Source organism: Schistocerca gregaria, chromosome 10 (genome assembly GCF_023897955.1).
Source record: "Schistocerca gregaria isolate iqSchGreg1 chromosome 10, iqSchGreg1.2, whole genome shotgun sequence".
NCBI classification, from domain to species: domain Eukaryota; kingdom Metazoa; phylum Arthropoda; class Insecta; order Orthoptera; family Acrididae; genus Schistocerca; species Schistocerca gregaria.
The window spans coordinates 95,371,469-95,385,952 of record NC_064929.1 but is presented as its reverse complement, the minus strand read 5'-3'; positions in this window follow the sequence as shown (position 1 = coordinate 95,385,952).

The following is a 14,484-nucleotide window of genomic DNA, read 5'->3' as shown; positions in this document are numbered from 1 at the left end:
GAAGTCCGCCCGTTTTCTTTATTTGCTATCGAATCGAGTTAATCACAGATCGTCACATTGTCCGCTCTTCTTTATGAAACGGTTACACATCTCGTCTGCAAAGTTATGTTGCGTGCTGCCATATGCGGGGATACTAAAAGCACCACAGTAGAACACAGAAGAAGCTTCTAAGTTGACGTAATAGCCAGTAATAAGCAGTACAAATCAACTTTTGGTTTTCGATTATTGACTTTTTAGCTGGTTATGGTGCCTTGGATATGAGCAAGGACCTTAAGATTGTGCCTGAAGTTAGGACTAGCAGCCACGTTGCCCGGGAGAATGTGAAAAGTGTTCATATGTATTAAAAAACTAAGAAATCCGTCCGTTGTCGTCATTTGCTATCGAATCGTTTTAATGCCAGATCGTTACATCGTCCGCTCTTCTCTACGAAACGGTTACACTTTTCGTCTGCAAAGCTACGTCGCGTGCTGCGGTATGTGGAGGCACTAAAAGCAACATAGTAGAACCCATTTTTTGGCTTCAATGTTATGTCGCGTGCTGCGGTATGCGGAGACACTAAAAGCAACATAATAGAACTCAGTAGAAGCTTCTAAGTTGATGTAATAGCTAGTAAGAAGCAGTACAATTCAAGTTTTTGCTATCGATTATTGACTTTTTAGCCAGCTTTGGTGCTTTGGAGGTGAGCTAGGATTTTACGATTTTGCCTGAAGGGAGGACTAACATCCACGTTGCACGGGAGAATGTGAAAAGTGCTCATATGTAGTAAAAACCTGAGGAATACGCCCGTTTTCGTCATTTGCTATCAAATCGACTTATTGCCAGATCGTCACATCGTCGGCTATTCTCTATGAAACGGTTACACTTTTCGTCTGCAAAGCTTTGTCGCGTGCTGCGGTATGCGGAGATACTAAAAGCACCATAGTAGAACACAGAAGAAGCCTCTTAGTTGATGTAATAGTCAGTAATAAGCAGTACAAAGCAACTTTTGGTTATCGATTATTGACTTTTTAGCCGTCTTTGGTGCCTTGGACATGAGCTAGAATCTTACGATTTTGCCTGAACGGAGGACTAGCAGCCAAGTTGCACGGGAGAATCTGAAAAAAGTTCATATGTAGTAAAAACCTAAGACATCCGTCCGTTGTCGTCATTTGCTATCGAATCGTTTTAATGCCAGATAGTTACATCGTCCGCTCTTCTCTATGAAACGGTTACACTTTTCGTCTGCAAAGCTACGTCGCGTGCTGCGGTATGCGGAGGCACTAAAAGCAACATCGTAGAACTCATTTTTTGTCTGCAATGCTATGTCGCGTGCTGCGGTATGCGGAGTCACTAAAAGCAACATAACAGAACTCAGTAGAAGCTTCTAAGTTGATGTAATAGCTAGTAAGAAGCAGTACAATTCAAGTTTTTGCTATCGATTATTGACTTTTTAACCAGCTTTGGAGCTTTGGACGTTAGCTGGGATTTTAGGATTTTGCCTGAAGGGAGGACTAACAGCCACGTTGCACGGGTGAATGTGAAAAGTGTTCATATGTAGTAAAAACCTGAGGAATCCGCCCGTTTTCGTTATTTGCTATTCAATCGACTTAATGATACATCATCACATCGTCCGCTCTCCTGTATGAAACGGTTACACTTTTCGTCTGCGAAGCTATGTCGCGTGCTGCGGTATGCGAAGATACTAAAAGCTCCATAGAAGAACACAGAAGAAGCTTCTAAGTTGATGTAATAGCCAGTAATAAGCAGTACAAATCAACTTTTGGTTATCGATTATTGACTTTTTAGCCGGCTTTGGTGCCTTGGAGATGAGCTAGGGTCTTACGATTTTGCCTGAAGGGAGGACTAGCAGCAACGTTGAATGGGAGAATGTGAAAAGTCTTCATATGTAGTAAAAACCTGAGAAATCCGCCCGTTTTCGTTATTTGCTATCGAATCGACTTAATCACAGATCGTAACATTGTCCGCTCTTCTCCTTGAAACGGATACACCTTACGTCTGCAAAGTTATGGCGCGTGCTGCGGTATGCGGAGACACTAAAAGCAACATAGTAGAACTCACTTTTTGTCTGCAATGCTATTTTGCGTGCTGCGGTATGCGGAAACACTGAATCACCATAGTAGAACTCAGAAGAAACTTGTGAGTTGATGTAATAGCCAATAAGAAGCAGTACAATTCAAGTTTTTGATATCATTTATTGACTTTTTAGCCGGCTTTGGTGCCTTGGACATGAGCTAGGATTTTACGATTTTGCCTGAAGGGAAGTCTAGCAGCCACGTTGCACGGGAGAATATGAAAAGTGTTCACATGTAGTAAAAACCTTAGGAATCCGCCCGTTTTCGTCATTTGCTATCCAATCAACTTAATGCCACATCATCACATCGTCCGCTCTTCTCTATGAAAGGGTTACACTTTTCGTCTGCAAAGCTATGTCGCGTGCTGCGGTATGCGGAGATACTAAAAGCACCATAGTAGAACACAGAAGAAGCTTCTAAGTTGATGTAATAGCCAGTAATAAGCAGTACAAATCAACTTTTGGTTTTCGATTATTGACTTTTTATACGGCTTTGGTGCCTTTGACATGAGCTAGGAGCTTAAGATTTTGCCTGAAGAGAGGACTAGCAGCCAAGTTGCACGGGAGAATGTGAAAAAAGTTCATATGTAGTAAAAACCTAAGACATCCGTCAGTTGTCGTCATTTGCTATCGAATCGACTTACTTCCAGATCGTTTCATCGTCCACTTTTCTCTATGAAACGGTTACACCTTACGTCTGCAAAGTTATGGCGCGTGCTGCGGTATGTGGAGGCACTAAACGCAACATAGTAGAACTCACTTTTTTCTGCAATGCTATGTCGCGTGCTGCGGTATGCGGAGACACTAAAAGCAACATAGTACAACTCAGTAGAAGCTTTTAAGTTGATGTAATAGCTAGTAAGAAGCAGTACAATTCAAGTTTTTGTTATCGATTATTGACTTTTTAGCCGGCTTTGGTGCCTTGGACATGAGCTAGGACCTTAAGATTCTGCCTAAAGGCAGGACTAGATGCCACGTTGCACGGGAGAATGTGAAAAGTGTTCATATGCATTAATATCTGAGCAATACGCCCGTTTTCGTCATTTGCTATCGAATCGTCTTAATGACAGATCGTCACATAGTCCGCTCTTCTCCATGAATCTGTCACACGTTTCGTCTGCAGAGGAATGTCGCGTGCTGCGGTACGCGGAGACACTAAAAGCAACATAGTAGAACTCACTTTTTGTCTGCAATGCTAAGTCGAGTGCTGCGGTATGCGGAGACACTAAATGCCACATAGCAGAACTCAGAAGAAGCTTAGCCAGTAACAAGCAGTACAATTCAAGTTTTTGTTATCGATTATTGACTTTTTATCCGGCTTTCGTGACTTGGACATGAGCTAGGACCTTACGACTTTGCCTAAAGGGAGGACTACCAGCCACGTTACACCTGAGAATGTGAAAAGTGTTCATATGTAGTAAAAACCTGAGGAATCCGCCCGTCTGCGTCATTTGCTATCGAATTTGCTTAATGCCAGATCGTCACATCGTCCGCTATTCTCTATGAAACGGTTACACTTTTCGTCTGCAAAGCTATGTCGCGTGCTGCAGTATGCGGAGATATTAAAAGCACCTAGTAGAACACAGATGAAGCTTCTAAGTTGATGTAATAGTCAGTAATAAGCAGTACAAATCAACTTTTGGTTATCGATTATTGCCTTTTTAGTCGGATTTGGCGCCTTAGACATGAACTAGGATCTTACGATTTTGCCTGAAGGGAGGACTAGCAGCAACGTTGCACGGGAGAATGTGAAAAGTCTCCATATGTAGTAAAAACCTGAGAAATCCGCCCGTTTTCGTCATTTGCTATCGAATCGACTTAATGCCTGATTGTCACATCGTCCGCACTTCTCTATGAAACGGTTACACTTTTCGTCTACAAAGCTATGTCGCGTGCTGCGGTTTGGGGAGGCACTAAAAGCAACATAGTAGAACTGACTTTTTTTCTGCAATGCTATGTCCCGTGCTGCGGTATGCGGAGACACTAAAAGCAACATAGTAGAACTCAGTAGAAGCTTTTAAGTTGATATAATAGCTAGTAAGAAGCAGTACAATTCAAGTTTTTGTTATCGATTATTGACTTTTTAGCCAGCTTTGGTGCCTTGGACATGAGCTAGGAACTTACGATTTTGCCTGAAGGGAGGTCTAGCAGACACGTTGCGTGGGAGAATATGAAACGTGTTAATATGTAGTAAAAATTGAGAAATCTGCCCGTTTTCGTCATTTGCTATCGAATCGACTTGTTGCCAGATCGTCACATCGTCCGCTCTTCTCTATGAAACGGTTACAATTTCGTCTGCAAAGTTATGTCGTGTGCTGCGATATGCGGGGATACTAAAAGCACCATAGTAGAACACAGAAGAAGCTTCTAAGATGATGTAATAGCCAGTTTTAAGCAGTGCAAATCAACTTTTGGCTATCGATTATTGACTTTTTAGCCGTCTTTGGTGCCTTCGACATGAGCTAGTACCTTACGATTTTGCACGAAGGGAGGCCTAACAGCCACGTTGCACGGGAGAATGTGGAAACTGTTCATATGTATTAAAAATCTGAGGAATCCGAACGTTTTCGTCATTTTCTATCGAATCGACTTAATGCCACATCATCACATCGTCCGCTCTTTTGTATGAAACGGTTACACTTTTCGTCTGCAAAGCTATGTCACGTGCTGCAGTATGCGGAGATACTATAAGCAACATAGTAGAATTCATTTTTTGTCTGCAATGCTATGTCGCGAGCTGCGGTATGCGGAGACACTAAAAGCAACATAATAGAACACAGAAGAAGCTTCTAAGTTGATGTAACAGGCAGTAATAAGCAGTACAAATCAACTTTTGGTTATCGATTATTGACTTTTTAGCCGGCTTTGGTGCCTTGGACATGAGCTATTATCTTACGATTTTGCCTGAAGGGATTACTAGCAGCAACGTTGCACGGGAGAATGTGAAATTCGTCCGCTCTTCTGTATGAAACGGTTACACTTTTCGTCTGCAAAGCTATGTCACGTGCTGCGGTATGCGGAGATACTATAAGCAACATAGTAGAACTCAGTTTTTGTCTGCAATGCTATGTCGCGTGCTGCGGTATGCGGAGACACTAAAGGCAACATAATAGAACACAGAAGAAGCTTCTAAGTTGATGTAACAGGCAGTAATCAGCAGTACAAATCAACTTTTGGTTATCGATTATTGACTTTTTAGCCAGCTTTGGTGCTTTGGACGTGAGCTAGAATTTTACGATTTTGCCTGAAGGGAGGACTAACAGCCACGTTGCACAGGATAATGTGAAAAGTGTTCATATGTAGTAAAAACCTGAGGAATCCGCCCGTTCTCAGCATTGGCTATCGAATCGACTTATAGCCAGATCGTCACATCGTCCGCTATTCTCTATGAAACGGTTACAATTTTCGTCTGCAAAGGCATTTCGCGTGCTGCAGTATGCAGAGATACTAAAAGCTCCTAGTAGAACACAGAAGAAGTTTCTAAGTTGATGTAATAGTCAGTAATAAGCAGTACAAATCAACTTTTGGTTATCGATTATTGCCTTTTTAGCCGGCTTTGGTGCCTTAGACATGAGCTACGATCTTACTATTTTGCCTGAAGGGAGGACTAGCAGCAACGTTGCACGAGAGAATGTGAAAAGTCTCCATATGTAGTAAAAACCTGAGAAATCCGCCCGTTGTCGTCATTTGCTATCGAATCGACTTAGTGCCTGATTGTCACATCGTCCGCACTTCTCTATGAAACGGTTACACTTTTCGTCTGCAAAGCTATGTCGCGTGGTGCGCTATGCGGAGATACTAAAAGCACCATAGTAGAAAACAGAAGAAGCTTCTAAGTTGATGTAATAGCCAGTAAGAAGTAGTACAATTCAAGTTTTTGCTATCGGTTATAGACTTTTTAGCCGGCTTAGGAGCCTTTGACATGAGCTAGGACCTTACGATTTTCCCTGAAGGGAGCACTAACAGCCACGTTGCACGGGAGAATGTGAAAAGTGTTCATATGTAGTAAAAACATAAGAAATCCGGGCGTTGTCGTCAGTTGCTATCGAATCGACTTAATGCCAGATCGTTATTTCGTCCGCTCTTCTCCATGAAACGGTTACACTTTTCGTCTACAAAGCTATGTCGCGTGCTGCGGTTTGCGGAGGCACTAAAAGCAACATAGTAGAACACAGTAGACGCTTTTAGGTTGATGTAATAGCTAGTAAGAAGCAGTACAATTCAAGTTTTTATTATCGATTATTGACTTTTTAGCCAGCTATGGTGCCTTGGACATGAGCTAGGAATTTACGATTTTGCCTGAATTGAGGTTGTTGTAACCGCAGAAAAGCCAAGTCTAAATGCAGTTGTTCTCAGACGATACACCAGAAATCATACGGGGAGATAGAGTTAACAGGGGACGCCAGGCGTGTCAGAGGGGTCACAAAAGATAACGACGCAGCCAGATAGCCGAGGCGGCGGTCCAAGCGGCCAGGCAGCTGCGCGTGATAAGCAAGGAAGCAGACTCAGCTCTTAAGATAAACAGGGCGCTCTGGGCAGGTCCCTTAATAAACAATAACTTGCAGTATCAACACTCTTGGCTAGAGGGAGGAGTCTGGGAGCTGAGAGAGAAAGAAAGAGGGCCCTAGGTGGGGACCGCACTACGTCATGAGGAGCCAATGAAGGGCTCAGGACGCAGTGCGTGACCATATAGGGAGAGGCCCCTCTACCCCTCCACCCAGCTTCTGAAGAAAAGTACTGAAGTTAATACTAAAACAATCCCTTATAAGGAAAAGTTGCACTCGACACTACGTCATGCCAAGCGCTGGCGGGGTCGAAGGGGAAGAGCTAACAAAACTCGGAGGCACGCCGCTCCGGGGATCGCTCTCTCTCTCGGGTTTAGGGAGCGACGGTAGTCAGCATGAGTAGCAGCCGACTTAGGCTGAGGGCGGGCTGCAGGCAGACAGTTGGAGATAGTCGCCGATGAGCGTTTAGGCAGCGACCGCGGGACTCTGACGTAGGGTGCTAGTGTGGGCAGCAAAGTGCTGGAAAGTTCTATCAGGCAGCCAGAACGGTGGAAGTCAGTCACCGTCTCTGTAACGGGCTTGGCTATTCTGTAGGTACAATCACTACGCAGTTAGGGTGATCTGTATTCTTTATGAATAAATTAGAACTTTTATAACGTCCATACGAGTTTACTTCTACCAACATCCTAGCCTTGTACCTTCACACCAGGGAATTTAACATCTTAGCCAGATCAAAAGTCTCCCTCTCAATTAGGTCAACCGGCTAATTCCCGTTTACGAACCGTGTCGCTTAATCCCTCGCAAAACCCACGCTTGGGACGCGACATAAATAAAAGTTTTGGTGCCAGGTGTGGGGTACCACAAAGGCATATAGGCAAAAAGTTGATAGGAGCCAGTAGATTTTGCTACACCGACTGTGGCAATTAGCAGGAAGTTGTGGCGACTCGCAACTGTCAGCATTAGTAGCCCCACTACCACAGAGTCCAGAGAAGTAGTCCTCGCGGGTGCAGGGCAACGCAGGATAGCGGCAGCACGACGCGGAGCGACGAGGCACAGAGGTGCCTAAGCAGCCAGCGTTCGAGACCGGGGGTCCGGGCCGAGCAGCGGCAGCAGCCGTAGCAGCGGCAGCCAAGGCGAGCGACGGGGTCGGCACAGCCCAGCAGAGCGGCGGCCGACGCATCGCGGCAGCGCGGAGCAGCGCGGCACAACGCGGGACAACGCGGATCAGCGGAACAGACGGCGCACCACAAGAGAAGCGGTACATATAAAATTATATTAAGAGTTTTATATCTTGTATTGTAAAGTGCTAACATAGTTAAGTTGGTAAGATGGCCCAAACTAACGAAGTTCCGTCATCCTCCAGTAGCGGTAAGATATCAGTGAAAGAAGCCTTGTGTATAGTTCCAAAAGTGTTCGAAGGAAATAAGAGAGATCTTAGGGAGTTTATTGAAAATGTAGACGCTGCATTTCAACTTGTGAAACCGGAGGAACACGAAACGTTACTGAAGTTTGTTAAAACCAAAATAACCGGAGAGGCCAGATCGAGGCTGCAAGTAAGGGAACGCACGGGGACATGGCAGGAAGTAAAACATGTTCTAGAGGAAAATTATGCGAGTAAGCGTACCATTGACTACTACGCGTGCAAGATATTTCAATCGAGACAGGGACAAGGAGAGCCAATTGCGACATGGGCAAGCCGAATAGATGAAATGCAAAGGGATTTCAGGGAAGCAGTAAGCAGAGTTACGGCTAGGGAGAACTTAAAGGGCGCAATAGAACTGGTTGATTCACTAGGAAGAGCATGCTTTATACAAGGGTTAAGCAATGATAGAATACAGACGATAGTAAGAAGTAGAGGCGATGAAATCACGCTAGCAGTGGCCGTGGAACCAGCATTGCAAGAAGAAAGTGCAATACTGTCAATGAAAGAGCGGGGACTAGCCCCAAGAGTAACTTTCAACCTGGGAAAGGAAACGGTGAAGAATACCAGAGATATTAGAGATTTGAAATGTTTCAATTGTGGATTGAGAGGGCACATGGCAAGCAAGTGTAGAAAGAATAGGCCAGAGGGAAGAGTACGGATAATGACGGGCAAAGAGTTTACGAATTTTTGTTACGGGTGCGACAAGCCAGGACATACAGACGCGGAATGCCGGGTAAGATTAAGAAAAATTCAGCCGATAGATACAAGAGACTTTAGAGGAAATCATAGGGAAGCTGATGGAGGGTTACGAGAGTGGAGGTGCCCACAATGTAATCTACCAGGGAACTGTGGAGTTCCGTGTACGAGGGTAAAAGACGTTGCTTGTTTCAAGTGTAAGCGGCCGGGACATTACGCGAAAGATTGTCACGCAGGGCCCTGGCACGCATGGAGAAAAGGCAGGGTGCCAGTATCGAGCAAAACCGGTAAAGTGGTGCAGGGAAACTAAGCGGCGGCAAGGCCGCACAGTCGGGCCTTGTTGCGATAGGTAAACCCTCAGTTAGGGTAATCGACTGTGCAACAGAAAATGACGTTTTGGTTTTATACTGCATAGAATTAAAAAGATATTTGAAGTTGCTAATAGACACTGGAGCACAGTTGTGTCTGCTCAAGAGAACGAGTATTCCGATAAATAGTACACTTACAATTAATGAAGCGGAAAGGTTTCGGCTAAAAGGTGTAACCAGTGAGGCCGTCAGCACAATAGGTACGGTACAGGTACCCTTAACTGTGGACGGTTCTGAGCAAGTAGGGCAAAAATTTCACGTGTACGGGAGAGGATTAGATATTCCGTACGACGGACTGATAGGCAGAAATTTCTTGACAGAGCATAGAGTTAAGTTAGACTATGCAGGTAAAATAGTGAGACTAAAAGGGCGAGATATACCCTTAGTAGTAGAGGAAGAGCCAAAGGGACATGAGAACGAACAAGATTCAGAAGTAGGCGGGGAAATAGGGCCCCGAGAGGAAAAAATAATGTTATTAAAGGTGGAAGGAAATGTAAAAAGGGGAATCGAAAAGGAAATGATTATTCCTAGGCAGGAGATTGCACAAGGGGTACATGTACCTGAAGCGTTAGTAAAAGTGCGAAATGGGAAATGCATAGTAAGTGCATTAAACTTGTCAGAAGACAGAGTGCAGTTAGGAAACGTCAGGTTAGTGACGGAAGAATTAGAAAAAGTAGGGAAAATACGCGAAGTAAAATGTTGTACTAATGTCATAGGAAAGACAGAAAGTCGTACTAGTGTGTTGCGAAGGCAATTAAGAATGGATCATTTGAACGCTGAAGAGAAAAGCGCTCTAGCAGAGGTTTGCGCGGAATACGGAGATGTATTTCATCTACCAGGGGACAACCTGTCCTATACTTCCGCAGTGAAGCACAGAATACCGATTGCACCGGAACACGCGGGAAAGGTAGTAAACGCTAGACCGTACAGGATCCCGGAAGCGCAAAAGGAAGTGCTAAGGGAGCAAATAGAGCAAATGCTAAGAGATGACATAATTGTCGAGAGTAAGAGCGCTTGGAACGCACCGTTACTGTTAGTTCCAAAGAAGCTAGACGCTAGTGGCAAACAGAAATGGAGAATCGTAGTGGACTACAGACGATTAAATGATATCACTGTAGGCGATGCATTTCCACTACCGAATATCTCCGAGATACTGGATCAGTTAGGGCAAGCTAAGTACTTCTCGACGCTTGACCCCGCAAGCGGGTACCATCAAATATTGACGGACGAGAAGGACAGAGAGAAAACGGCATTTAGCTCAAACTATCAGCATTACGAATACAAACGAATGCCGATGGGACTGAAGGGAGCCCCAGGATGTTTTCAGAGACTGATGAATACAGTCTTGGCAGGTTTACAAGGAGTGAAATGCTTTGTATATCTAGACGGCATAGTATGCTATGGGAAAAACCTGCAGGAGCATAACGAAAAGCTCCGAGAAATATTTGACAGGTTGCGAGAGCACAATTTGAGGCTGCAACCAGACAAGTGTGAATTCCTGAGGAAGGAAGTAATCTTCCTAGTTCATTGCATCACTGACGAAGGAATATCACCAGATATGGCGAAGGTGGAGAAAGTGAAGTTCTTCCCACAGCCAAAGACAACTAAGGAACTAAAAGGGTTTCTCGGATTGATAGGTTACTACCGCCGTTTCATTGCTAACTTCAGCAAGATTGCGAAACCTCTCCATGAGCTCTTAAAAAAGGGAGTGGAGTACCGATGGAGCGAACGTCAGAACAATGCGTTCGAAGAACTAAAAGAGAAATTAATAAACCCTCCGTTACTTCAGTACCCTGACTTTACGAAACCGTTCATCATTACAACGGATGCGAGTAACGCAGCCTTGGGTGCAGTGTTATCGCAAGGTAAGAAGATTGGCGAAGACTTGCCCATCGCATATGCATCCAGAGCATTGAACAAAGCCGAACTAAATTATAGCACAACGGAAAAAGAGTTGTTGGCTATAGTTTACGCAGTAAAACAGTTCAGACCATATGTATATGGCAGAAAGTTCACTGTAGTGACAGACCATAAGCCACTAACGTGGATATTTAGTGTCAAAGATCCGAGTTCGAGACTCCTGAAGTGGAGACTGAAACTCGAGGAGTATGATTATGAAGTAATATACAAGCCAGGAAAGTTAAATAGTAATGCGGATGCGCTGAGTAGAATAAGGCATGAAGGGAAGGAAGAGATAGATGCGAAGCAGAAGGTGGAGACAGAGATCTTGGCAGCAAAAGCAAATGGGGAAGAAAGTTCCGTAAACGTGCGGCAAGCACAAGTGTCGAGTGAAATAGAACAGGAAACGGATATTGGTGAGGAAATTAGTCCCGAAGAAAAAGAAAATATACTAAAGGAAATGCATGACAATCCCTTGGGAGGTCACCAAGGAATGCACAGGACACTCGAAAGAATTAAAGCATACAAGCAGTGGCGCGGAATGAAGCGTGACATTGAAAATTACATTAGGAAATGCCCATCGTGTCAAAAGAATAAAAACACGCAAATGAAAACTAGGATGCCCTTAGAAATTACAGACACAGCAGAAACAGTATTCGGAAAGTGTGCGATGGATATAGTGGGTCCACTAGATGTATCTAATACAGGAAAAAGGTACATGTTAACATTCCAAGACGATCTGAGTAAATTTACCTTAGCAATCCCAATTGACAAACAAGATGCCGAAACAGTAGCTGAGGCATTTGTGGAAAACGTAGTATTAAGGTATGGAACTCCATCAGTATTATTAACAAATCAAGGGTCTAACTTTCTGAGTGATGTATTTAAAAGTGTATGTAAATTGTCGAAGGTAAAGCGTATAAATACTACAGCGTACCACCCTGAATCAAATGGTGCACTAGAAAGAAGTCATAGAACTATTGTAGAGTATCTCAGACACTTTGTAACAGGAGATCAAAGTTCTTGGGACAAATGGGTACCGTATGCAATTTTTGTGTTCAACACTACACCAAACAGCAGCACAGGATACACACCATTTGAGTTACTATACGGAAGAAAGGTTAACATACCAGGAGTACTGCAGCAAGAAACACAGCAGGTAAGTTACAATTATGAAATGTATGTAAATAAACTAAGAGCGAGAATGCAGGAAGCCCACAGAGTGGCCAGAGACTCGATTATAAGAAGTAAGAAAATCAGTAAGGAACAGTATGACATGAAACAAAATCCAAAAAACTTCAAGGTAGGAGATAAAGTATTACTGCACGATGAGTCGGTGAGACGGGGTAGATCTCGGAAATTACATTCACAATGGAGAGGTCCATTTGAAGTAGTAAAAGTGGAAGGTCCTAACGTAGTAATAAAAGTTAAAAGAAATAAGGAAACAAAAGTACATGCCAACAGGCTGAAACAATTCTTTTAAATTTCAGGTATGGCACTCAAGTGACAGGTCGTGAAATTCGTCATAGTGATAACAGCATACTACATCACTGCATCAGAGCATGCAACAAATGAGTACCAAGTGACGCCATTTCCGAGTTCATCAGGACTATATTACGATAATAGAGGACAGGTAGAAATATACAGTACAACATGGAGAATAGTCACATACGTAAATCTAGATATAATAACAGAAAGGTTTCAGAATGCAGAGAGGTATGGTAGGGCAGCGGTACAAAGGTGCCGAGAAACACTAACACAATTAAATGTAGGATTAATAGAATGCAGGGTACTAGACCAACAAGTAACCCATCATGTGGAAAAAATCACAGGATTTGCAACTTTTAGTACAGCAGCTAACGAAACACGAGACCAGAAGGAAGAGGAGTATTCAACTTCGTCGGGCAGGTAAGTAAAATACTGTTCGGGACGTTGGACGAAGCAGATGCAGCATACTATAAGGAAAGAATAGACGCTATGGAGAAAAACTCTGAAGGGTTGTTGAGGCTAACAAAGGAACAGGTGGCAGTGGTAAGAGCCACATTGGCGGGAGTAAACAGGACGGTATATACACTAGAGTCAAATGAGCACGTTCTGAAGACAGGTATGCAAAGACTAGAACGATTCATGAAGGAATACGTGAAGGAAACCGATATAGGGTTTGAACGTGTAGCGTCCTTCGCCACAGTTAGAGAGCAAGTATTACAACTATCGGCAGTGTTTGGTCAGATCGAAGAGGAATACGAACAAATGATAAATGCCATTGTAAATGCTCGGAAGGGAATACTACAGCCTAATATAATTAATTCAGTCCAAATTGTAAAATACCTAAGTTTAATACGGGAAGAACTAAAAGATGTAAAGTTTCCTGTTCCTCTTACGGAGTCCTCAGGTTATCTATTGTTAAGAATAATTGATTTAGATGTTTTCATCTCGGGTAGCATACTAGGATATGTAATTAATATTCCATTAATAAATAATAACAATTTCAATTTGTATAGAGTACTCCCACTACCAAAAGAAATTCCAAACATGAAAGGTAAATATGTGTACATACAGCCAGAGAAAGAATTCTTACTAATAGATGAATCCAAAAGGCAGTACGCGAAACTTTCTGCAGAGGAACTAAAATGCAAGGAGCTAAGTAAAAATAGGAGACTGTGCAAACAAGCATTCGCCTTGCTGTCAACATTCGACCACGAAGAGTGCGAAGCCAAATTGTTGCAACCGGTAAGAGAAATTCCGGAAGATTGTGTGCGAAAAATAGTCGCACTGAATCAGAGCCTTTGGACTCATCTAAACAGTAACGAATGGCTATATGTAGCACCGAAGGAAGAAGGCTTAACAGTATTGTGTGGAAGGGAACCACCAAAGGACCTAGTAATAAAAGGGGTAGGAAAAATTAGTTTTTACAGTAAATGTGAGGGGTATGGCACTAGAGTGTTCATACAAACAGATAGAGTGATCCAGAGTAATGTGACGAAGAAAGACATAGTTCCGCAGATCAATCTAGAATTCGATTGTTGCGTGGTAAACAAGGAAAAAAGGAATGTCTCAACGTTAGCATTAGATTTGAAATTGGACCAGGTAATAACACAGTTAGACGACTTGAAAGTCGCAGGAAAAAGACTGGATGATGTCCAGAAGATGGTAGAGAGACAAGAGGAGGAAATGAAGTACTCCAGGTACTTCACACATTACTCCATAACTACGTATGTAGCCATATCAATAGTTATTCTAATCATAATAACATGCTGTTGTAAAAACTGTAAATGTCGTAAAGACTGTTTTAAAAGTATATGGAAATATTTTGAAGACAGTGATTGTTGTGGAAAAGTATGTATAAAAAATACCATAGTGAACCAATACCCAGAGGCTAGTTCAGCTAGAAGACACAGTAATAAAGAAACTGAAGAGGTAGTAATTTATGAAAGATGTGGAAAAGACCAAGGTGATACGGTCGCTTTCAGAAACAGACGTTAAATAACTGTATTTGAAATATGTAATTGAACTGTAACTGTA